Source organism: Perognathus longimembris, chromosome 6, assembly GCF_023159225.1.
Source record: "Perognathus longimembris pacificus isolate PPM17 chromosome 6, ASM2315922v1, whole genome shotgun sequence".
Classification (NCBI taxonomy): domain Eukaryota; kingdom Metazoa; phylum Chordata; class Mammalia; order Rodentia; family Heteromyidae; genus Perognathus; species Perognathus longimembris.
The window spans coordinates 69,871,813-69,893,220 of NC_063166.1; the positions used below are offsets into that span (position 1 = coordinate 69,871,813).

Here is a 21,408-nt window from a genome sequence, read left to right on the forward strand (position 1 = left end):
CGGACCGGGCTTGGGGATCAGGGCGCTGAGCCGCAGGGTTAGCCCGGGGTGCCGGGCGCAGAGCCCAGGGGGGCCGGGGGAGGCGGGGCCGCGCCGAGCCCATCCGGGTGGGGTCTCCTCGGCCTCTCCGGGCCGCTCCGCCGCGGCTCAGGTGGACGCGGGGCCCACGTGGGGAGGCGGGCGGCGCACCCCCGCGGAGCCGGGCGAGCTCGCGGAGCGCAGGCCGCTTCCCGGCAGGGCTCCCGGGGGCCGAGCGGCTCCTCCCGACGCGCGCCCCGGGGCCCCGGCGGCTCCGCGCTTCCCCGGCTGGTGGCGATCGCCGCCGCCGCTGCCCGCCCGCCGCTGCCTGGCGGCCGGGATCGCCGCCGCCTCCTCCGGGGGAGCGGGCCGGGGCGGGGCGGAGGGGGAGAGGGGGTGTGGGGGGCGGGCGGGGAGGGGGCTGAGCGCCGCGGGAGGGAGCGGAGCGGCGAGCGAGCGAGCGGGAGCACGGGGCATTTCGGCGCAGCTCCGGAGCCCGGAGCCTCCGAGCCCGACCGGGCGACCGCGGGACCCGAGGACCCAGGGACTCACAGCGCCCGGAAGCCGCGCCGCCGCCGCCAGGTCAGCCGCCCCGCTCCGGGGAGCCCCGGGAGCCCCTGGCACCCGTGCTCGCGGTCGCCGAGCCTGCGGGCTCGGTGCTGACGCCCCAAACACGGACGGGCGGGAGGGCGGGCTCCGGGGGGCGGGCGCGCCTGCCGGGAACCCCGGGCTTCGAGCCGTGCCCCTCGGACCGGGCGCTGGTACCTGGGTCGGGGCCCGGATCTCGGGGCGGGTTGTTGGGTGTGAGCGCGCGTGTGCCCGTGGACCTGTGCAAGTGGATGCCCGGCGCGCGCGCGCGCGCGTGCGGCGCCGAGTGTCCGGTACGTCTGCGTGTGTCTGTCCGGAATGTGTCTGTGAGAGGGTGTGTCCGGTTGTGCAGCCCTGTGTACAGCTGGAAGAGGGTCTGTGCCAGCGGCTTCGCTTGTGGCTGGAGCCTGTGGCTGTGTGTGTGCGTGTGTGTGCATGCGTGTGCACGCGTGTGTGACCCCGGGTGTGCGCGCGTGAGGGCGGGTGTACACCCGCGTAGCCCCCGTGTGCGTGTGCTCGGCTTTGTCTCCGCGCTGCCTGGAGGAAGGGGCGGAGGCGGCGGCCCCGGCGCTGCCCCGGGAGCGCCGGGCACCTGGCCCGGGGGTGGGGTGGGGACGGAGGCCCGGGCGCCCCAGCCCGGCGGAGACTCCCCGCTGGCAGGTGGGCAGCCACACCCCAGAGGCCGGAGCGAGCGGGCTGACTGGGAGGCCCGCGGTCCCCGGAGCTGAAGCGGAGGGCGTGGCCTGTCAGAATCCCGGGTGTGTGTGTACCGAGGGAGGGGTGGGTGGATAGGCGTGGAAGGGCGGTTGTGGAGGTGTGTGTGTGCGTGCGTGTGTGTGTGTGTGTCAACAACGACTGCGGTCTCTAGGCTGTTGACCCAGCAGGTTCAGAGATCAATTTCCTGCCGTGCCACAGGTACCGTCCCCCAGAGCCAGACATAGCCTGGCCAGGTCAGCCACACTCCACCCTTACCCACCACCACCTGGCAGAGCAGCAGCTTGGGGCGGGGGGAGGGGGAGGCTAACAGGTCTGGGAGGCAGATACTCTCTTAAATGCCCAGCACCCCCACTCCAAGGAATCCCTTCCCAGGCAGCCTCTCAGGTTGGAGTGAGATGTCTCTGGGTGTGTCTACCCTTTCTCCCCGTGCATTGGGCCATGCCTGCATGCATTTCTAGACCTGTAGTTGGTGTGCATGTCTTCATTTCCTGTTAATGGGTTTGTTTTATCAATGAACAAGTGAATAAGGTATCTCTTGAGGTATATATATGTATCTGCTTTTATAAGTTGTTGTATATATTTGTGTTTGTTTTATTTTGTAGAGCTGTTTGTGGGTAAGGGTTTATGAAATAAGTGCCATTTTGCTGCCAGCTAAAGGAGGAGAGAAAAATTCGTCCCAGGGTCACTCTATTTTTTGAAAAAAAAAAAAAAAGATGGGAAGGAAGTTTGGGAATTTAGTCTGTGGTGTGTGAGTGTCAGATGCTGGGATTGAAATGTAGGTAGACTGGGGTTTGATGTAAGTAAGGGTAGAGAGGACGATTGTTGGCAGGAGGCTATGCAAGTTGCTAGAATTCTTCAGCCCTTCTTCTCTGTAACTTCACCTCCCCCATTTGCTGCTGGCTTGCCAGGATCAGCTCACAGGATTCCGTGTAAAGAGAGGGAGCTGGAGTGTAAAAGGAAGGAAGGTGGATGGGTGATAAAATTGGGGGCCAACAACAGATTTCTGTGGTTCTTGAGATGTTTTCCTGCCAAAGGCAGCAGAGACTGGGGAAAGTTGAGCTTCTTGTCTCTTTCCCTGAAGCAAAGCTGCAGAGAAGCTCCGCCTGAAGCTCAGGGGCCCTGCAGCCTGGACCAGGGGGTCTGTTTCCCACCCCCCCCCCACCCCCCCAGGCCAGTCCTAGGGTTTGGACTCAGGGCCTGAGCACTGTCCCTGGCTTCTTTTTGCTCAAGGCTAGCACTCTGCCACTTGAGCCACAGCGCCCCTTCTGGCTGTTTTCTGTATATGTGGTGCTGGGGAATTGAACCCAGGGCTTCATGTATCTGAGGCAAGCACTCTTTGCCACTAGGCCATATCCCCAGCCCCCAGGGGTCTGTTTTTTGACTTTGATCAAATCTTTTGTGTTCATCTGTTCACCCAACACATTAGGTCTGTCTTAGTAAATGGTGCAAACTCCCAATGCTTCAGCTTCTCTGTCCAGACAGTTAGGGGGCAAGCCCAGCTGGGTTTGGGTCTTTGAGGCTTAGGAATGTATTCTTCTTGCCCCCCAACAATCTGGCTAGCATCCCCTTTCACCACCTGTAGCTTCCCTCACCTCAGCCTGGGGCGGCAGTTTATCTGTAGGGTCATTGTGAGTTTATTAAAAATTAAGTTCTTTTTCGTGTGTGTGTGTGTGTGTGTGTGTGTGTGTGTGTCACCCCTCCGGGGTCTCTTGTTCTTGCTTCGCTTTTATTTGCTCAAGACTGGTGCTCTACCACTTAAGCCATGCCTCCACTTCTGGCTTTTTGCTGGTTAATTGGAGATAAGAGTCTTACAGATTTTTCTGCTTCAATTGGCTTCAAGCTGTGATCCTTGGATCTCAGCCTCCTGAGTAGCAGGAATACAAGGATCCAGGGACCTCCTGGAAAACCTTCCCTACTCCAGTCCCTCACATACATAATTCAGGTTACCCCAAAGCTTCACCTAGTAGATAAGGGTGATCTCCAACAAATCACTCCTTCATTGAATTCAGGACCTACAGAGTGCCTGCTGTATGTTCTCAGCATGAGACTTTCCTGCTCTGTTCAGTTTCCCTTTGACCTTGATCTCTAGGCCCTGCAAGGTCCAGGCCTTGCTCACTTCTTTGAAACCAGCCACTTGGTCCTTTTAGTTCACCAGGCACCAGGAGCTCGTTTTCCTCTGGAGTTTTGTATATGCTGTTCCTTCTGTCTAGCACATGCTTCCCCTTTTTATCTTGGTTGACTTCCTTTGGGAGAGGATAGTGTGATAATTCCCCAGGCTAAATCAGCTTTTCCTCCTCACATATTCCTAGAGTACTCTGGGTCTCATAGGACTTAGGAGAGTTTGTAATTATACCTGAACATGTTTGTTGTTTGATTATCTCCTTTCAGTAGACTCTGAGGTAAGAACATCTCAATAGGAACTTGCTTATTAATTTTACTAGGGTTCCACACAATGGGACATTTATCAAATTAATTTATAAAATGAGAGATAGTACTAAAACGCACCTAAAGTTTTTCCCCTCTACACCTGACAATGTGCTATCTAAGCAGGATGCAGATTCCTGCCCCTCAAGTAAATTTTTTTTTTTCTCTGCAGCATCTCCTGGCCTTAGGTTATTATTTATTATTTATTTGTTTGTTTGTTTTGCCAGTCCTGGGGCTTGAACTCAGGGCCTGAGCCACTGTCCCTGAGCTTCCTTTTGCTCAAGGCTAGCACTCTGCCACTTGAGCCACAGCGCCACTTCTGGCTGTTTTCTGTATATGTGGTGCTGGGGAATCGAACCCAGGGCCTCATGTATATGAGGCAAGCTCTCTTGCCACTAGGCCATATCCCCAGCCCCCCTGAGCTTCTTTTTGCTCAAGGCTAGCGCTCTACCACTTGAGCCACAGTGCCACTTCCGGCTTTTTCTGTTTATGTAGCACTGAGGAATCAAACCCAGGGCTTTGTGCATGCAAGGCAAGCAGTCTACAACTAAGCCACATTCCCAGCCCAGGCCTTAGGTTTAAGCCCTCACTGTGTATCCTTAACCACATTGGCTCTCTCTAGGGAAGATAACAGACAGCTCTTTGGGACAGCCTAGCTCATGTTCTATGTCCTCATGGAAATCCTGCAAGAAGGAGAAAAAGAAAATCATTGAATGAGGAGTCTAATGATCTGGTTAGATCACTTTCTATTTTGTGCATTTCCTCTTCTGTGGAAACAGGAATTGAGAAAGATGGGTACTTAGCACAGTCATCCCCCCTTCTCCATCAGGGCTGTGTCCCAAGACCTTCAATGGACGCCTGAAACAGGGTAGTACCAAACCAACCCCTCTACCTGCTATGTTTGCTGTGTGTGTATGTGTGCATGGGCACATGCACTGGTCCTGGAGCTTAAACTCAGGGCCCTGAGTATTTTTGCTCAAGTGCTTTACCACTTGAGCTACAGCTCCACTTCTGGCTTTTTCAATGGAAGATAAGAATCTCATGGACTTTACTGCCAGGGCTGGCTTCCAATCACACTTCTCAGATCTCAGCCTCCTGAATAGGTGTGAGCCACCAGCACCCATCTATGTTTCCTGTTGAATTGGGAACTTTCACCTTTCCACTTAAAGGCTTCCACTTTATGGCTTCTCTTTGGCATATGCCAAGTTGCCACCACTGTCGTTCTTGTACTTTGGGGACATTAGGATGGAAAATAAGAATTGACTATAAGCATTGGGATGCCAGTGCAACAGCTGATCTGATAGCTGAGGTGGCCATTAAGTGACTAATAAGTGGGTAGCATATACAGGAGAGATACCCTGGAGAGAGGGATGATTCCCATCCCAGGCAGGCCAGAGCCTGATGCTGTGAGACTTCATCTCACTAATCAGAATGGTCTACAATTTAAAATCCATAAACTATTTCTGGAATTTTCCATTTAATGTTTTCACAACTGTGGTGGACAGGAGGAAACTGAAATCACAGACAGAGAAGCCTCAATGAGTGATTACTGTGGTGGTTACTAGCCTTGCCATTATTAGGCTTTGCCATATACTAATTGGGCGACTTGAGCACAGGATTTCACCACCTTCATTTTTGCACCTGTAAAATGGGACCAATAGTTGCACAAACTTGTTTATGAGAATTAAGGTGACATACATGAGGTGCTTAGCACCATATGGGCACAGAGTAAATGTTTGGTATGATTACTCTTGAAATTGCTCCACAGTTCAGTTCAATATTCTTTTTTGTGTTTTTGGTCTGCCATGGGGTTTGAACTCTGGGCCTGGGCATGGTCTCTGAGCTCTTCAGCTCAAGGCTAGTGCTCTACCACTTGAGCCACTGCGCCACTTCCCATTTTCTGGTGGTTCATTGGAGATAAGAGTCTCATGGACTTCCCTGCCCAGGCTGGCTTTGAACGGAGATCCTCAGATCTCAGCCTCCTGAGTAGCTAGGATTACAGGTGTGCGCCACCAGCGCCCAACCTCAGTTCAATATTCTTGAGTGCCTTTGTGTTCGGCCTTTGGCCTGCAGAGAGATGAATGCCCCACTCTTTATCTGTGGGATGAACTGGTAGTCATGTGAAGATGCCATAGCACAAGGGCACCTTACATGGTAGCTCCTTATGAGAAAGGGTTTGTGGAGGGGAGAGATGGTGTTTGGGTTAGATTTGGGACTGCCTGTTCTCAGGCAGTGTGGCTTGTTGGGGGAAATCCCATGTGTTCCTTTTGGATTGGGAAGGTAGTGGGTGGCAGGGACAGGTGGGGTGATTGGTTGGAGGTAAGGCTGAGGAGGCAGCTTGGAGCCAGATCTTGGGTAGACGGAAGAGCTGAGCCTAGGCCCACAGGTTGGGGGTGGGGTGGGGGGGGTGGGAGGAAGGGAAGAGAATTAAACTAGCCAGCCAGGATCAGATTTGCATTTCAAAAAAAAAAACAACAAAAAACCACCCAGCTCTGCAGGTGGTGGGAGAGGACAAGTTAGGCTAGAACAAAAGGATTGTTGACCGGCGTCGACTGCTTACGGTGCTCAGTGGGAGGTCCTGGCGGGCAGCCGGTGACCAGCGCAAAATCCCAAAGTCCAGAAGATGGAGCGAATTCTCCAGGCCCCTGGGCTCCCTTAACCTCCACAGCTGCCTCGGGAGTGGAAATGGGAAGAAAGCCAGAGTTGGAGCCTCTCAGGTCTGCTACCCATAGGGCATCCGGTGTATTGATTTCCTGATGCTACTACGGGGGAGTGCCTGGTAGGTGGGAGCATAGAGCCAGGGCTTCTGCTTCCCATGGTTCTGGAAAGCCGAACATCAAAGACTGAGCTGGAGCTTCAGTCTACGTTGCTCCTTCTGGAGGCTCCGAGCCCCCCCCCCCCCCCCCCGTGTGTCTCCCCATGCTTCTCAGGCTATCCCCGGCTTGCCAGTGCCTCTGCCATTACAAGTCTTCTCCTGGCCTCTCCGCCTCCTTTTCTTCTGAGCAAATCAGTTCTGTATTAGGTTTAGGACTGCTCTATTCTCAAATGACCTCATTTAAACTTAACGCATGATATCTGTAAAGACCCTATTTCCAAATAAGGTCATATTCTGAGGTTCTAGGTAGACATGATTGGCTGGGGCTCATTGTTCAATCCTGATAGACAGGAGATAGAATAGTGTAGGTCTCAGAGTCTCCCTAGCCTCGCTATGAATTCAGGATTTGAACAAAGCAACCCTGAGCCTTCCGGTAAATCAGTTACTTTTTCTCAGCCTCAGTTTCCTCTTGTTTGAAATGGAGCCAGAAGCACCTTTCTAGTGATGTGATGGTTGAGACTCGATTGAGAGAACAGCTTGGGCACTTAGTGAAGCCCCATGCAGCAGGCACTCACTTGTTACTTACCTGCCTTCAGTAGTGAGGGCAAGTTACTTAATGTTGCTTCACTCTCAAATGTGAATACTCATCTTCCTACGTTCCTGGCAGATTGCAAATCCTGGGAATTAACGAGAAAGCTCTTTGTTAATTGCTTAAGGGTTTGTGGCGGTGATTTTTAATTATAACCGTCATCATCATAATAACCAACAGCCACTGTCACATGTTATATACCTCAGTAGCCCAGCCCACTCTCCCAAGTCTGGTTTTCTCTGCCCCTTTGTGCCCCGAGACTTTGCACAGAGCACATGCGTTATAAGAGTTAGGAGGACTCAGAGGGAAGTAACGCCCCCCAAGGTAACAGTGGCAGTTGGAACACCTCAGTCATGACTCCTATTGGCACTGAATGATGCTTTTTTCCTAGTTGCAACTTTAGCCCCCAAAGCAGAGTTGCTTAGGGCCTGCCTGGAAAGCCCAGGGAGGGCTCTGCATAGGTTCCGAAGGTGAGGATCTGATCTGAATTACAAGACAGGAGTCCCCGAGCCCTAGTGAGCTTGTAGTGCCGGCTGAACAGGCAGGTGGTTTTGTTTATCTATCAACACACTGTGGGCCATTACTCTGCCCCAGTGGGAAGGAAGGAGGCCACCACCTCACGGCGTAGAGAGCCAGCACCTGTAACCCAAGGCTTCAATGCTCTTATTAAGAGCCAGAGCTGTGCTTCTTTCTCATCAGGCTGTGTCCCTCTATGCCTTGACTTGGGAGGGCTTTGGGAAGGACAGACGATCTGTCCTGGGCAGTTTCTGCCCAGTCATCTTCTTTTCCCTTAAGCTTGGGAGCCAGTCTCCCATCCCTTATCTTCCCCTTGTTTACTCCCTTCTTCCAGCCTCCCCTCTTTCTTTGTCCCACCTCTTGTCAAGATTAGCAGCCTAAAGATAAAGTCTTTAAGTCCTGGGTTTAGGGTCATCTAAGAATGAGAAAGCCTGGAGTCCTCCTCATAGGCTCACTGTGCTAACTTAGAAATGACTGTTTGTGGGCTGCAGCTGGTAGCATGTATCTGTATTCCCAGCTACATGGGAAGTAGAAGTAGGAGGATCATGGTCTGAGGCCATGAGAAACTAATTGAAGTAAAAAGAGGCTGTCTCTGGCTGGGAATGTGGCTTAGTGCTTGCTTAGCATGCATGAAGCCCTGGGTTTGATTCCTTAGCACCACATAAGCAGAAAAAGCCAGAAGTTTTGCTGTGGTTTAAGTGGCAGAGTGCTAGTCTTGAGCAAAAAGAAGCCAGGGACAGTGCCCAGGCCCCGAGTTCAAGCCCCATGACTGGCAAAAAAAGCGGGGGGGGGGGGCTCTCTCAGGTAGTGGAGCTCTTGCTTAGCAGTGTGAGCCCTGAGATTAGTATGAGAGAGACAGAGACATGGGGTGGGGAGAGAGAGAGAGAGATCACTGCGTTTATTGGCTTCTTTGCAGAGGTCCTGTGCTAAGTGCTTTACCACCCTTAGGTCCTTTAATCCTTGCAACTACCCAGCAAGGTAGGTGATGATCCTCATTGCATCAAAGGATGCTAAATAATATGCCCAAGGCCTACCCTGTTCTCAGCTAGCAGCAGGCACAACCAGGATTTAAATCTTCATCCAAAGCCTGCAGCTGCTCTTAACTTCAGATACTGCTTCCAGTGGGGCCCGTGAGAAGGATGCCCCATAGAAGGACATTCATTTGCTCAAATTCTGAGAACAAATTCTTGACTCAGTGCAAAGTCTCCAAGCTAGTACCCTTTCTTTCTCGGCCTGCGCTCCGGGTCTTCCTATGGTGTCAGCCTTGTGACGCCATCTGGTGGGAGGCAGCTGCGCGCTGTTTTTTTGGTGCCAGTCCTGGGACTTGAATTCAGGGTCTGGGCGCTGTCCTTGAGCTTTTTGTGCTCAAAGCTAGTGCTCTACCATTTGAGCCACAGTTCCATTTTGGCCTTTTTTTTTTCGGGGGGAGGGGCAGTTAATTGGAGATAAGAGTCTCATGGACTTTGCTGTCCCTGCTGGCTTTGAACTGGGATTGTCAGGATCTCAGCCTCCTGAGTAGCTAGGATTATAGGCTTATGCCCATTTTGACTTGTTTTGTATGTTACTGTTTTCCTGGCTGATCTTGATTCTTATGTGACAGAGCTTAGCATCTGAAAGAGTATTAGTCCTCTGCTCCTAAGGGGCCTAGGGCCTTGGGATCCTCTGTCAGGCTCGGTGGTAGCCAGCACTCTGTAGAAAGTCTTTAGGAAGGCAGGGGAAGACCAGGCTTCAGGGTGGACTTCTGTTAGAAAAACAGGAATCCAGAGGGGCTCTGAGGAGGGCATTGGGGGTCTCTTCCCATTGCCAATTCAGTCCAGATGTCCAGACTTCTTCTCAGATGGGGTCCATAGCTTACAAGGATCACTTTAGAGTGACATTATTTGGCTATCCTAGCCCAGCCCAGCCACTTGGCTGCCTGAGCAGGTGGCTCAGCCACAAGGGACCTTGACTTTAACTTTTGTCCATTGACGTTTTGAGAAGGCCCTGCTTTGCAGGCTCCCTGTTGTGCTGCCTGGGGTGCAAATGGCTCTCACATTGCGCTTGGAGCACTCTGGACTCACATGTTTCTGAATTATTGACATGGCATGCCAAACACACACACACACACACACACACACACACACACACACACACCTAACTATATGGTAGTAGTAATGTTTGAACTCAGGGCCTCACACTTGTTAGGCAGATACTTTACCACTTGGGCCATTCTGCCAGCAACATGCACAGTTTTGAGCGTGCCTTGTCCCTAAGAGAGGATTCATCAGGACCACCTGAGTCTTTGAAAGTCACGAGCCATCAAAGCTTTTCTTTTTAATTAAATTAATTCATTCATTTGCCAATCCTGGGGCTTGAACTCAGGGCCTGGGCACTGTCCCTGAGGCTCTTTGTGCTCAAGGTTAGAGCTCTACCACTTGAGCCACAGCACCACTTCCAGCTTTTTCTGAGTAGTTTATTGGAGATGAGTCTCACAGACTTTCCTACCCAGGCTGGCTTTGAACCATGATCCTCAGATCTCAGCCTTCCTGAGTAGTTAGGGTTACAAGCATGAGCCACCAATGCCCAGCTCATAAAAGTTTATAATCATCATCTTCAGGAGGTTTTTATGGAGGTGGTGCTAAGGTCTGTAGAAGGGTTGGAGGAAGCTAATGACAGAGTCTGGTGGAGAAAGCCAGTATCCTCAATCTTGGAACATTGCTGCTTTGCAGTGAAGGCACTGAGGCACTGTTTCTGCCTGACTTTTTTCCCAGTTATGAAATAGGGTTGGAAAGGATAATACAAAGGTCCCATTGCAGCTTCAGAACTGGGGTTCTGGGAACCAGACCTCTTCCTGCCCAGTTCATGTTCTCTGCTCCTTGTGGCTATCCCTTCATGCCATCCCTTTAGCATCTCTCTCTCTCTCTGTGTCTCCAGGCTGCATTCTGGCTCCTCTTTCTTTTTTTTTTTTTGGCCAGTCCTGGGGCTTGGACTCAGGGCCTGAGCACTGTCCCTTGCTCAAGGCTAGCACTCTGCCACTTGAGCCACAGCGCCACTTCTGGCCATTTTCTGTATATGTGGTGCTGGGGAATTGAACCCAGGGCCTCATGTATACAAGGCAAGCACTCTTGCCACTAGGCCATATCCCCAGCCCCGTGGCTCCTCTTTCTTGTCAACCCTTGTGCCCAGGTACCCAGGTCATGTTCCCTTCCCATGCCCATACACCATGAATGCACCATGTTCTTCCTTTGAGCCTGGGGAATCCCAAGGTGTGTCTTTTTTTTTTTTTTGGCCAGTCCTGGGCTGTGGACTCAGGGCCTGAGCACTGTCCCTGGCTTCCTTTTTGCTCAAGGCTAGCACTCTGCCACTTGAGCCACAGCACCTCTTCTGGCTGTTTTCTAGATATGTGGTGCTGGAGAATCGAACCCAGGGCTTCATGTATACGAGGCAAGCTCTCTTGCCGCTAGGCCATATTCCCAGCCCCCCAAGGTGTGTCTTTAGGGCTGCATGACTTGGAGCAGTGCCAAGGGAAGGGCAGGGAGAAGGCCTTCGAGCCTTCTCGAGCCCTCCCAGCGCAGGCCCAATGCTCCCCTGCCAGGATATCACCTCCACCCTTCCCCAGTCCCCGGCAAAATCCTGTATTCCTTTTCAAAGCTCAGCTCACATCCAGCTGCTCTCACCAAGCCTGTGAGCCCTCCCTCCACCCCACGAGAGCTTCCTTTACTTCTCTGCATTCCCTTAGTGGTCTTCTCCCTCGTGGCAAAAGTTCCTCTCTGTCTGAGCCATATCTGGGAAGGGGGGCTGGTGTCTCTTGATAGGCTGTGAGTTCTCAAAGCACTGACAGGTCTCATGTCTCATTAGTTACTCTCCAACTGGCTTAATCCAGGCAGAAGAAGTTTCCTTAGCAGAGGGCCTCTGGCTTGGGGCTGGGCTGGTTTCTTAGGAGCTCTTGTGGCTCTGGGCTCTCCACACTGGCAGGTCACTACTTCCCACTCCTTTATTTGTGGATTGGGGAGTGGCCAAGTGGGGCAGTGGCCTAGAACTTAAATTTCATTCTTGAAGCTGCCAGTTCCCGGCTGGGTGACCTTGGACAAGTCACTTCCTTGCCCTGAGTCCTCATTTTCCCAACTCAAAGGGGCAGGGATGGCTGTCTATCAGGAACGTGGGAGAAAGAACTGTAATGCGTTATGTAAAATACTTAGCTAGCATTGGGAAGAATAAATGATCATGAAGCAATTCCAATTCTTTTTTTTTTTTTTTTTTGCCAGTCCTGGGGCTTAGACTCAGGGCCTGAGCACTGTCCCTGGCTTCTTCCCGCTCAAGGCTAGCATACTACCACGAGCCACAGTGCCACTTCTGGCCTTTTGTGTATATGTGGTGCTGAGGAATCGAACCCAGGGCTTCATGTATACGAGGCAAGCACTCTTGCCACTAGGCCATATTCCCAGCCTCTTTTTTTTTAATGGGCTGGTCCTGGGGCTGGGACTCAGGGCCTGTCCCTGTCCCTGAGCTTTTTTGCTCAAAGCTAGTGCTCTACCACTTGAGTCAGAGCTTCACTTCCAGCCTTTTGGTGGTTAATTGATGAGTCTCATAGACTTTCTGGCCTGGGCTGCCTTCACACCTTGATCCTCAGATCTTAGCCTCCTGAGTAGCTAATATTACAAGCATGAACCAACAGTAGTCAGCTAATTCAGTCCTATTAGTATTTTACTTGTTATTACCCTGTTGTTTCAGTAGACATGTTCTATATGCTGGGTTGAAATACAGGAAGCCCTGCGGTCTCCAGGGTTATAAGCTCATGTGGAGACAAAGGACCTTCGTTAGCATCAGGAGTCGGTGTTGAGCAGAGCAATGGCTGAGTGAGTTGAGGGTAGAAAGGTGACCCTGAGCTGGAAAGGTCCTGTAGGAGGAGCAGCCGGTACTCCCGGTGCCTGGTGGGGAAGTGGGCAAGTGCAAAGTGCAAAGGATGCAGAGGAGAGTAGGATAGAAGCAGCGGTGGTTCCAGAAGCTCCATGTGGAAAGAGTTCCGGGTCAGCAGGAGTGGGGGGGACACACACCCAGCTTTGTTTTCCTAAGATTAATCTGAGGGAGTGTTGAGTCTGTGTCTCTCTTGAGAGCAAGATAGTAAAGACTAGAAAGTAGGACATCCCTGAGTGTTGTTTTTTTTTTTGGGGGGGGGGGCAGTCCTGGGCCTTGGACTCAGGGCCTGAGCACTGTCCCTGGCTTCTTCCTGCTCAAGGCTAGCACTCTGCCACCTGAGCCACAGCGCCCCTTCTGGCCGTTTCCCATATATGTGTGGTGCTGGGGAATCGAACCGAGAGCTTCATGTGTAGGAGGCAAGCGCTCTTGCCACTAGGCCATATTCCCAGCCCTCCCTGAGTGTTTTCTGAGGACAGTAGGGAACCCATGAGGGGTGCTGAATGGGCACTGGTACAGGCCTAGGCTGGAGCTGGAATGGTTTGGAGTGGGCTTCAGTTGTAGGCCTCTGCCTTGTATTGAAGTACAAAATGATCCCAGAAATGTCAGAAACTCAAATGATCAGAGCTGAGCGCCAAAAGAAACCTTCAACCTCCCCACTCACTCCCAAACACATCTTTTGCCACACTAGACAGATGGAGGCAGAGGCCCAGGGAGGACAGGAAGTGAAGGCTTTGGATCTAGGTCTGCATTAGAGGAGGGGGAAAGAGGATGAGGAGGAGGCCAGGGAGCTCAAGGAGGATGGAGTGACCAGCCAGCATCCGGTTGGAAACTCTGTTGCCACAGAGTGTGGGGTCCAGGTGAGTGGGCTATGAGGAGGCTGGAGTAAAATGATTGCAGTCTTTGCTTCTGGGAAAGGAGAAGGGGCTGTACAGGTGGGAGGCAGAGACTCTTAGGATGTGGGGGATAGAGGGTTAGCCTGAAAAGAGGAGATTATAGCCAAGCCCTTAGAGTCAGGGACTGTATTAGAATGCCCAGGCCCCTTCCTTGTGGGCTGGGCTCTATCCAACAACCTATGCTGGGCCGGGGTCATCACCACCACCCAGAAGCCTCTGAGGTCATGACTGGGGAGACCAGAGTCAGAGTAGGTCCTAGGTTGGGGGACCTCCAAATCCATGTGCCTTGGGAAGCTACTGTCTCAGGGTTTGTGAGGTCCTGGAGTTAGGCTGCCTCTCCATCAGTCTGCCCACCCAGCTGACCTAGTGTATTCTAGTGTACTCTTACCCCCTTAGTTAGTGGTTGAGCGTATTTCCTGCTATGTGTCGGCCCCTGCCACTGACTTCATAGAATTGTGTCGCCACCCCTTGGCACATACTTGTGGGCAGAGGCTAGGGGGTGGGGGCCTCAGATGGGACTTCTGGCTAGAACTACCTCCTGCTGAACTGGAAGCCAATCAGAGTTAATTGTTAAACCTAATAGCTGGTGAGTTTCACTCTGCTGGGTGAGCCGGGAGGGAGGGGAAGGTACTGCCTTGTACTGGCCTAGCTCCTGCTTCTGAGGAGAAGGGTGGAGCCAGTCATGCTTTTCTGGCCCATACCTGCCACCTCTCCCCCACTCTGGGATCTGTCTCCTGGGCCTCTCCTCCCCAGGGGGGCAGGCTGCCACTTGGACCCTTTCCCCAGCCTCCAGCTGAGGTGACCCTGGGCGGTGAGTACTGGCTCTGGCTCTAGTCCAAGGCCTCTCTGCCTGAGAGCTGTAGGGGAAGGTTGGGGAATGGGGATCCACTCAGAGTGCAGGCAGCCAATGGAATGTAGGAGGTAGGGATGGGGTCCTGGTGGCCCTCTACACTCGACCTCCACCCAACCCAGTCCTTTCTCCGGCCTACTTGCCTTTTAGCCTCTTCACTGGGTATCCAGTCCTGGGCCCTTTGCCACTGGGCTGGTGGAGCATGGTTTCAGAGATGAGGGCAAAAGCTTCTTTCTTTTTTTAAAGCTTGGGGCAGGTCCCTGCCAGGTCTCTGGGGTAGACCTTAGGCTTCTACATCAAGTTGAGTGCCCCTGGGGCATGCTTGGAATCCTAGCTACTCAGGAGGCTGACATCTGAGGACTGCAATTTGAAGCCAGCCAGGGCAGGAAAGTTCGTGAGACTATCTCCAATAAACTACCAGAAAATTGGAAGTGGTGCTAGAGCTCAGGGACAGCGACCAGGGCCTGAGTTCAAGCCCCATGACCTACCCCCCCCCAAAAAGCCTGTCACTGGGAATGTGGCTTAGTAGTAGAGTGCTTGAATAACATGCATGAAGCCCTGGGTTCAAGTCCTTAGCAGCACAGAAACAGAAAAAGCCAGAAGCGGCGCTGTGGCTCAAGTGGCAGAGTGCTAGCCTTGAGCAAAAAGAAGCCAGGGACAGTGCTCAGGCCCAGAGTCCAAGCCCCAGGACTGGCAAAAAAAGAAAAAAAGAAAGAAAAAGAAAAAAAAAGCTGGTGACTTTGGCTGGGCCACTTGCCCAGCCAAACAAGAGGTGTTCTGATCCCTCTGTCATTGTGAGTCTAATATTGATATTAGGCTTAGTGGGGTTTGCTAAGTGAGAAGCAGCCTGCCATTCATCCTTGTGCAACTGTACCCCTGAGGCTGAGCTCTGGGTTAGATGGAGCCTATGAGGCCACCAGTTCACACCTAGGACCTGACACCAGACACTCGTGGCAGCTTCGCATGGGGCTTGTGCGCCTGGGGACTGAATTTTATGTTGTGGTTAGGATTTAACTTCATTTGATTTTAAGTTCTGGACAAACTTCTTGTTGTAGGATGTTGGGGAACTTGGATTTGTGAATATGCTTTTACAATTGTGTTTGATCCAAGATTAAAAAAAATCCAGAAATAACTTATTCATTTCTTTATTTTTTCTTAAGGATAGTTGGTGGAAAACATGTAAATTATATGTGTGGTTTGCATTTTGCATTATTTATTTATTTATCAGTCATAGGGCTTGAACTCTGGGCCTGGGTACTGTCCCTCAGCTCTTTAGCTCAAGGCTAGCACTCTACTACTTAAGCCACAGTGCCACCTCCTTGCATTATGGTGTGTGTGTGTGTGTGTGTGTGTGTGTGTGTGTGTGTGTGTGTGTGTGTGTGTGTGTTTTCCAGCCAGTCTGAGGACTTGAACTCAGGGACTGGGCACTGTCCCTGAGCTTTTTGATCAAGATTAGTGTTCTACCACTTGAGCTATAGATCCACTTCTAGCTTCTTGGTGATTAATTAATTAGAGATAAAAGCCTCAAGGATTTTCCTGCCTAGGGTGGCTTTGAACTATGATCCTCAAATTTCAGCCTCCTTAGTAGCTAGGATTACAGGCATGAGCCATCAGCACCAAGCTTGCCCCATCCTTCTTTCTTTCCTTCGTTCCTTCATTCCTTCGTTCCTTTCTTCCTTCCTTCCTTCCTTTTGTCAGTCATGGGTTTGAACTCAGGGCCTGCCACTCTTCCTCCCCGAGCGCTTTCAATGCTAGCGCTCTACCACTTTGAGCCACAGGTCCACTTTCAGTTTTCTGGTGGTTAATTAGAGATAAGAGTTTCACAGACTTTCCTGCTTGGGCTGGCTCTGAACCATGATTCCTAGATCTCAGCCTTCTGAGTAGCTAGGATTACAGGCATGAGCCCCCAGCCATGCCAGCTTCTCTCTCTCTCTCTCTGTCTGTCTGTCTTTCCTTCTTTCTCTTTCTTCCTTCCTCCCTCCCTCCCTCCCCTCCTTTCTCTTTGGTTCTAGATGGAGATGTGAGAATTTCTAACAGGTTTCCCAGTGATGCTAATACTGCATTAGTGACAACTGAGACAACCCCCCCTCCCCGTTTGTATGATGGGGTTTCACTATGTTGTCAGGCTGGTCTTGCACTCCTGGGACCATGTGGTTCTCCTGCCTCTCACCTCCTTGGCTGTGTCTAGATGGGCTGTGCACCAGAGGAGGGAAGGGAGAGAAGCTAAGAGTTTGAGCATGTGAGTTGGGATGGGGACAGGGGTGCTTTGTGTAATAGCTCAGGGGATATCTTGCCTTTGGGGGAGTTCCTTGAGTCTCTCCTTCTGCTGGTGATCAGGCAAAGATAAGTTTTACAGATGAGAAGTGGGGGCCTGTTGAGGGGCTGTCCCCTGGCTGCATGGCAGAACTTGAGTGCGGGATTTTTTCCAACCCGATGGTGAAATTGGAGTTGTTAAAATGCCAGCACTGAAGGACCTGACCGGGAGCCTGGAGCTGGTGAGGGACAGGATCCCTGGGCTCCTATCACAAAGGAGGTCTGGACAGGACTTAGTATTAGCCATCTCATTCGCAGAAGAGGTAGAAGAGAAATGGAGGGAAGGGAGGAAAGAGGGAGGGAAGCAGGGAGGGAGGGAAAAAATGAGATGGGGGGAAGGGAGCAGGCCTAGGATCACATAGCACAATGGTGGCCAAGCTAGAGCTGCTTCTGTTTGTTTAGACTGAGCCTGGGACTCAGCGCTGGCGGGATGGTGGTCCTGCTTGCCAACCCCTCCTCTCCTGTGCAGTCCCCAGAGGGGGCTTCTGAGAGGAGGCTTTTGTTTCACTAAATCCTTCTGGTTTCCTCTCAAGTTAACTGCACTCATGTGCATGGCAGGCACAGGAGCGTTCACACACACACACACACACACACACACACACACACACACACACACACACACCCCATCACCTGCTTTGTGCTTGTCCCCATCAGTGGCTTAAAGGGCTCTGAAATATGAAGCTTCTCTACTTCTCTACTTTCTGGATATCACAGACACCAAAGCAAGATCCAAAATACTATACGTGCAACCAGTGGTTAAGAGTCCAGGCTTCTCAGTGTGGTGGTGAGTGTGAGTGTGAGTGAGTGAGTGTGTGTGTGTGTGTGTGTGTGTGGAGGGTCTCATTCTATCAGCCCTGTGTGGCCTTTGGGGAAGCATTTTACTCTCTGAGTTTCAGTCTCCATATCTGTAAATGGAGTCTGTTCCCTCTTCATAGGCTAAGCTTTCCCCATGGTGGTCCCATCGAATTTTCCCCATTGGTCCCAGAAGCCTGACACTTATGACTTGGGCTTTGCAGATGAAGAAGAGAAGGGATTTTCCAGGCCACATAGCAAATGGAGCAGCCATACTGCAAGCCAGGTCTGGGTGACTGTGTGGTCATAAACTCCTTCCTTCCTGTTCTCCTCACCCTCGTGTTCTACAGGAAGTGGAAATAACTTGTCCCTTCAAGGGGACAAGGCAGTGTACCTATGCCTTTTTCCTCTGACCACCTTGCCCCAGGTATGCCAGGCTTGGACTGAGAGAGGTTGGAATCCAAAGAAGGCAAGGGGCTAAATATTTATGAGAAGACTAGCAGAACAGAGGACTAATATTGGAAAAACAATGAGAGGTCTTTCTTTCTTTTTTTCCAGTCCTGGGGCTTGAACTCAGGGCCTGAGCACTGCCCCTGGCTTCTTTTTTGCTCAAGGCTAGCACTCTACCAATTGAGCCACAGCGCCATTTGTATTTTTTTTCTATATATATGGTGCTGAGGAATTGAACCCAGGGCTTCATGTAAGCACTCTACCACTAGGCCATATTCCCAGCCCAATGAGAGGTCTTTCCTGAAGGTCAACCACATTTCTTTCTTTTTTTTTTTATTGTCAAAGTGAAGTAGAGAGGGATTACAGTTTCATATGTAAGGCAGTGAGTACATTTCTTTCTTTCTTTTTTTTTTTTTTTTTTTGGCCAGACCTGGGGCTTGGACTCAGGGCCTGAGCACTGTCCCTGGCTTCTTTTTGCTCAAGGCTAGCACTCTGCCACTTGAGCCACAGCGCCACTTCTGGCCGTTTTCTGTATATGTGGTGCTGGAGAATTGAACCCAGGGCCTCATGTATACAAGGCAAGCACTCTTGCCACTAGGCCATATCCCCAGCCCTGTGAGTACATTTCTTATCCAACTTGTTACCTCCTCCCTCATTTTTCCCCTACCTCCCTTCTCCCCCTTTTCCTCCAGCCCCCTCCCCCCATTTATTTCACAGTTGAGGAGACTGAGGCAGGGTAGGTTGAGAGGGTAGTGAGTGGGTCTGCTCTTTGCTGGATGCTAGTATGGAAGGAAACCATGAGGGTAGGGGCCCTGCTGTCCTTACTCCATGTCTTCCCAGTGTGTCAAGTCCATGGATTTCCATCATTTATTTATTTATTTACTTATGGTTGTGGGGCTTGAACTCAGGGCCTGGGTACTGTCAAGCTTTTTCACTCAAGGCTAGCATTCTACCACTTTGAGCCACAGTGCCACTTCCGGTTTTCTGGTGGTTCACTGGAGGTAAGAGTCTCAAACTTTCCTGCTGGCTTCAAACCATGATCCTCAGATCTCAGCCTCCTGAGTAGGTAGCATTACAGGTGTGTGTCACCAGCTCCTGGTGATTCCACCTTTAAATGTCTCTCAAGTCTTTCCCCTCGCCTCTTCTGTGACCATTGCAGTCTAGGCCCTTGTCTGCCTCCTCACTGATTCTCCCAGAATCACTCTTGGCCCTTTCTGGTCTGTGCTCCCTCCTGAGAGTCAGTGCTTTCCCATTGCTGAGAAGGAAGCCTCAGCTTCACCTTGACCTCCCTGGCCTTCACAGCCTGGCCCCCAAGGGCTCTCAGATGTGTTATCTTGCCTCCTGCTCTTTCGGCTTAACAGGTTCAGCAACTTCCTCAGGACTCCTCCAGGAGTGTCCGGTGCCAGCCTCAGTTGGCAGCGCTGGGCCGGAGCTCCTGTACTGAGAAGCTCACCCTGTCCCCTCCTTCTAGGTGCCTGGCTGAGGACGTCTTCCCCCGGGAGCCTGTGTGCAAAGGAGGGGTGAGTGTTCCAGAGGCTCCGCCTCGTCTCCTGCTGGAGCTGGGGTTGGGTGAAGAGCTGCTTGGTTTTGGTCCGTTTTACTGCTGGGCCCTGTGAGGGTTTGTCTAGGCCACAGGATTCTGCTGGGGATGAAAGTGTGGAAGGCTCGCCCTGGTTTGGGCTGTGGTTGAGGTAGAGGCTGGGATTCATATTCTGTGTTGGCAACGTGCTTTGCCTGTTTGGGTTACCCACACTACCAATGATGGAAGGCCCTGTAGCTCTTGCTTTCTTTTGCTTTCCCACTCCTGGGTGTAGAGGAGATTCAGAAGAGGGCGAGTCCCTCCCTGCTGGCTCTGCCATTAGCTAGTGTGTGACCTCCCTTTGGCTTGGCCTCGGGTCACATTGCCTAGGCAGGGGCTGAAAGAATGTAGGGTGAGACTCAATGAGGCTTTTTTAAACTTGCTAAGGCAGGGGGGTGGGGGTGGGGAGGGGCTCCCCTCCCTGCCTCCTTGTGCCGTACTGGAGCTTGATCTCAGAGTCTGGGTACTCTTGCTTGGCCTTCTTGCTCAAGTCAAGGCTGGCTCTCTACCACTTGAGCCCTAGCTCCGCTTCTGGCTTTTTGATGGCTAATTGCAGATAAAAGTCTCCTGGACTTTGCTGCCCTGGCAGGCTTTGAACCTCAATCCTTAAATATCGGCCTCCTGTGTAGCTAGGGTTACAGAAATGAACCACCTATGCTGGGTGAAATACCCTTTTGTAAATGAACTTCCCAATGTATGTATAAATGTATAAATGAATCCCAATGTATGAAATAGCTAAAGGGGTTGTACTGGTGGTGCAGGGATAGAGTTAAGGTCAGTGCAATTGTCTTAAGTCTTCAGGCACCAGCAGCCATAGCACTTTGGAAACCTCTGGCTCAGCTGGGTATGGTGGCACACATCTGTAATCCAAGCACTTGGGAAGCTGAGGCTAGATGATCATCACTTAGAGACTAGCCTGGACCATATAGTAAGATCCTGTCTCAATAAGAAAGAAAGGAAAAAAAAAATAAACAAAATAGAAGAAAAAGGAAACCGTGGGGCTGGGAATCTGGCCTAGTGGTTGAGTGCTTGCTTCACATACATGAAGCCCTGGGTTCGATTCCTCAGCATCAATATATAGAAAAACCCAGAAGTGGCACTGTAGCTTAAGAGGTAGAGTGCTGGCCTTGAGCAAAAAGAAGCCAAGGACACTGCTCAGGCCCTGAGTCCAAGCCCCAGGACTGGCAAAAAAAAAAAAAAAAAAAAAAAAAAAAAAAGGAAACCAATGGCTTAAAGCATGTCAAAAACCCTTTCCTAAGCTGGGCACTGGTGGCTCACTACTGTAATCCTAGCTACTCAGGAGGCTGAGAGCTAAGGATGGTGGTTTAAAGCCAGCAGGTAAGTCCATGAGACTCTTATCTCCAATTAAGCACCTGAAAACCGGAAGTGGCACTGTGGCTCAAAGGGGTAGAGCTCTTAGCCTTGAGCAAAAAAGCTCAGAGGCAGCTCCTAGGCCTGGAGTTCAAGCCCCACAACAGACAACAACAACAAAAAAAACCCAAACCCTTTCTAACCTGGAGATAGTGTGAATCTGTCAAGACCACAGAGCCAATCAAGTTATATTGACTGAGAAATTACAAAAGTGACAAACTTGCATATGTCATGTGGGAATATTAAGAAGGAACAACTGCCAGGGTTGTGATGTATTCTAGAATCTTCTGCGAGGAAGCTCTGGATTCCTAGGGTAGTGTGTGTGTGTGTGTGTGTGTGTGTGTGTGTGTGTGTGTGTGTGTGTGTGTGTGTGTGTAGGGAGGATGGGCTGAGCCCTGCTGGGGTAGGTAGCAGGTTAGAATGAGTGGAACAGAGCTGGGAGTGTGTTAGGTATTAGCCATGGTGGCTGGGACAAGGGTGACTTTAGCTCATTTAAGAGGACTGATTTGGTTCCTTCCTGCCAGCACACGGGGCCCCACGGAGCTCTCTGGGCAGGAAGCAGGGGGAACAAGGACTCCTCTGTCCACGGCTACAGCA

General features: G+C 51.5%; 1 protein-coding gene across 8 annotated transcripts in view; it reads left to right on the forward strand.

Moving 5' to 3' along the window:
• Positions 1–443: 443 nt before the first annotated feature.
• The window catches only part of Epb41l1 (erythrocyte membrane protein band 4.1 like 1), a 123,357-nt gene continuing 102,392 nt past the window's right edge, over positions 444–21,408 (forward strand). For 3 of the 8 annotated variants that reach the window (XM_048349136.1, XM_048349126.1, XM_048349134.1), the window contains exons 1-2: positions 444–600; positions 19,333–19,381. The gene's annotated coding sequence lies outside the window, so the exon portion shown is untranslated. Of the gene's footprint in view, positions 601–6,214; positions 6,465–12,294; positions 12,674–14,095; positions 14,268–19,332; positions 19,382–21,408 lie in introns of those variants that run through there. The other 5 variants (XM_048349135.1, XM_048349128.1, XM_048349129.1 and 2 more) reach the window with 5 other exon arrangements.